This window comes from Gossypium raimondii, chromosome 3 (assembly GCF_025698545.1).
Source record: "Gossypium raimondii isolate GPD5lz chromosome 3, ASM2569854v1, whole genome shotgun sequence".
NCBI classification, from domain to species: domain Eukaryota; kingdom Viridiplantae; phylum Streptophyta; class Magnoliopsida; order Malvales; family Malvaceae; genus Gossypium; species Gossypium raimondii.
The window spans coordinates 52,791,920-52,795,391 of NC_068567.1; the positions used below are offsets into that span (position 1 = coordinate 52,791,920).

At 29.6% G+C, this 3,472-nt stretch overlaps 1 long non-coding RNA gene across 1 annotated transcript; it reads left to right on the top strand.

Annotated features, from left to right (window-relative positions):
• Positions 1-447: 447 nt before the first annotated feature.
• Positions 448-1,158, top strand: LOC128039636 (uncharacterized). The gene is made up of 2 exons (XR_008194084.1): positions 448-554; positions 821-1,158. It is a non-coding gene; the product is annotated as an uncharacterized LOC128039636 (long non-coding RNA).
• The last annotated feature ends 2,314 nt before the right edge of the window (positions 1,159-3,472 follow it).

Below are 3,472 nucleotides of genomic sequence, written 5' to 3' on the forward strand. Positions count from 1 at the left end.
ACAATAATAATATGAAATTTGTTAAGAAAATAAACAAAATAGCAAAAGGACTTGATTAAACATTAAAACAAGATTCGGGGGTTCAAAACTCAAATAAACGAAAAGGGAAGGACTGTTCTGAACACGCATAAAACATGGGGGGACCAGCAAAGAAAATTGCCCTTCCTTTAAAATGACGTAGTTCAGGTAAGGATTTAATTGAAAACGCAAAACAAATTTCTGGGTAAAATTCAAAAGATTAAAAGATCCTAATTTTAAAAGCATTAAAAAGCGGAAGGGCTAAACGTGCAATTAGCCCTTCCGTCAAAACGCGCGGATCCCCTAAGGCAGATGGGTCGGGTCTCGGGTCAGGAGCCCAAAATGACGTCGTTTTGGGGCTGTCCTGACCTTATCAAAACGGCGCCGTTTTATCTTGGGTATTTAAACCCAAATTTCCTTCAAAAATTCATTTCAGCCACTTCTTTTAAAAAAAATCTGAAATTTTTCTCTCCCCCCTCTTCTTTTTCCAAAAGCCGGCCAAGAGTCTCCCCTTTTTTCGCGGAATGGCCTCCTCGGTGAGTTTCCCTCTCTTCTTCTTTATTTTCGTTAAAATAAATAAATAAAAACAACGATAAAATAAATAAATAAATAAAAACGCAAGATTGCAATCTAAGAACCAGGAATCACCTTGGTTTTCCTTGCCTTTTTATTTATTTTCTTTGATTTTGTCTGACTATTACAAAAGGAGAAATCCAAAGAAAAAAAAGAAAAACCCCCTTTTAAGTTACATTTCTTTCGGCTTTTATATCCGATTTTACTATTGTTGTTGTTTCCTTTGCAGGTGGCTGGCGGCGCAAGTGGCGATGGTGATGGACGTGTGGTGGTGAATGACGTGCGGTGGTGGCAGTGGCTAGGGGTAGGGTGCGGCGCCACTTGATTAGGGGCTAGGGTTTTACTTTTGTTTTTTCTGAAAATGGGTATTGGGCCTGGGGTATTGGGTTTGGTTCAATTGGGTTTGGGTTTAGGTCTTGGGCTGGTGGGTTAGTTGGGTAGTTGGGTCTGTTTTTGTTTTGTTTGTTGGGCCCAGGTTTGGGCAAAATTGGGTTGTACAAAATTTTAATAATGTTTTAATTTTTTATGAAATATATGTGAATTGCCACACTAATACTATTAAATTTTCATGATCTAGTCAACTTTTTCATCTAGAAAAATACAATTGAACTAAATTTTGAAGATTGAGAAGCAAAATAATCCAATAAAAAATAAAACAAAAAAAATAATAAAAAAATTATCATCATATACTCTACTCTTTTTCCCCCAAAATTTTTATCAACCCAACCTAAAAAGCTATTCCAATTAAGACTTTCATAATAAAATTAATATTAATAGTTAAATTTAATTATAAAAATATGTAAACTATATTAAAAAATTTTAATATGTTTTAAAATTTAAAAAAAAACTAGCTTATTTCAATCTCTTTAAATTCTATTTAAATGAAATTTTCTTTGAAAGATTATAAGTACAATCAAAGTATAAATACAAGTTTATGTTCAAGCAACCACATAGTGTAGAATCAAATTATTCCAATACAAACGAAAATTAGAAATAATATACAATTAATTAATTACTATAGAGTAAGCACTAGAATAATCAAGAATAAAACTGATTAATTGAATAAAATTCATACATAATAATACATGGTGAAGTAAAACTTATACGTAATAATATATGGTGGAACTCAAAGATCTATACATATAATTTACAAGATGAATCTTGAACCTTGATATTCAAAATTCAAAACTTTTACTTTTGCCAACTATTCCAAAACCTTATTAGTTTACCCAAATGAGAGATCCAAAATGTTTTCGCTCAGAGTAATTAACACGTCTACGAGGCATGTTGGCAAAAGTCGTAAGCAGGCACAGGCAGAGCTTGGATTTTGCCGTATTGTGTAGTAATTTTATGGCTCAGTTTTGGAAGTTTGTTGGTGGTGAAAGGCCGAAAAGGACCCTACAACTTTTCTGCAGTTAATTTGTGAAAGTGTTGGGGGCTTTGAGAGTGGAGACCTGCCGGCATCATGCCTGCCTCTGTCCTACGCCACTGCCCATCAAACTCGTACTGTAGTTTTCAGTTTTCGCACATAACATGAGATTGGGCCACTCCCTCAAAATTATACGATTCTCTAAAGATCCACAGTATTTGCCATCCCACTAAAAACAATTTAATATAAAATACCCGGTACTATATCGATAGACAGTTTTTTTATTTTGATGTTGGCATGTATATATACATTTTCTTGTTTTTCGGTACTTTTCAAATATTTTTCATATATACATTTATATCCTAGTTTCAAATTTGTTAATAAAATATATTAGATACATATACAATTAAATTTTAATTACATAAGTATAAATGTGATTATATGTAAATATAAATTTTAAAATTTTTCTACATTCAATAATTTAATTGTATTTTACTTTTAGATGTTATTATAAAAAGAATAAAAAATCAAGCGAAAATGAAAAAGAAATTAAAATTTTTATTTATGTTCTGGACCATTTTACTAAAATGTTCATTTCCTACTTTATTTACGGAAATGAGCCACTTTAAACTTTATTTACCGGAATGAACCAAAAAACCCAAAACATGCCTACGTGGAAGCATTTTAAGAGGAAATTTCAGAAAAGCACGCTGACAGGAACACACTTTACCCCGTGTCAGCAAAAATACACTGGCGTGGGTGCACATTTATCTGTTCTCAGATTAAATTTTCAAAAAAGTTCATTTTTTTAAAATATTATAAAAATAGACTAATTTTTTTTAGAAATTTACGAGAATAAGCCTTTATAAAGATCCAAAGTGGCAACACTAGTTTTATTTTATTTTAAGGTATCACCAATTAATATGAAAATAAAACTTATAAAGCAAATCTTTATATAGACCCAAAGTCTCATTTCCCTTATTTTCTTAAGTAATGTGGGATATGAGATATGTATATATAAACTCATGAATAGGTTTACAACTTGTTCCTAAATAATGTAGGATTCCTTCCTCTTTTAACTAACAACATAATATTAAAGGCTATGCTATGCTATATTTTATATTTTTTACTTATAGAGTTTAAATTTTTTACAAAAGTTAACATTTGTTACATTGTAAATAAAACTTTTAAACTCTATAAGTAAAAATATATAAAATATAAAATGAGTATAGTAAAATATTTAAAAATAAATATTTAAAAAGGTAATAATAGTTGAGTGATCATTTTGTAAGTTTTATAATTCGATAGCCAAAAATCATAGTTAAGTGACTACTAATGTAATTTAATCTAGATATAAAAATATGAAAAATAACTATTATATTTTATGTATATTATATATTTCTATAAAAATTATTTAACATAATTATATATTATGTTTAAATAGGTTATCTATCTAGTCAAAATATATCTGAAATAAATTTATCAAAGATTCATTAGGTGATGAAAATTAAA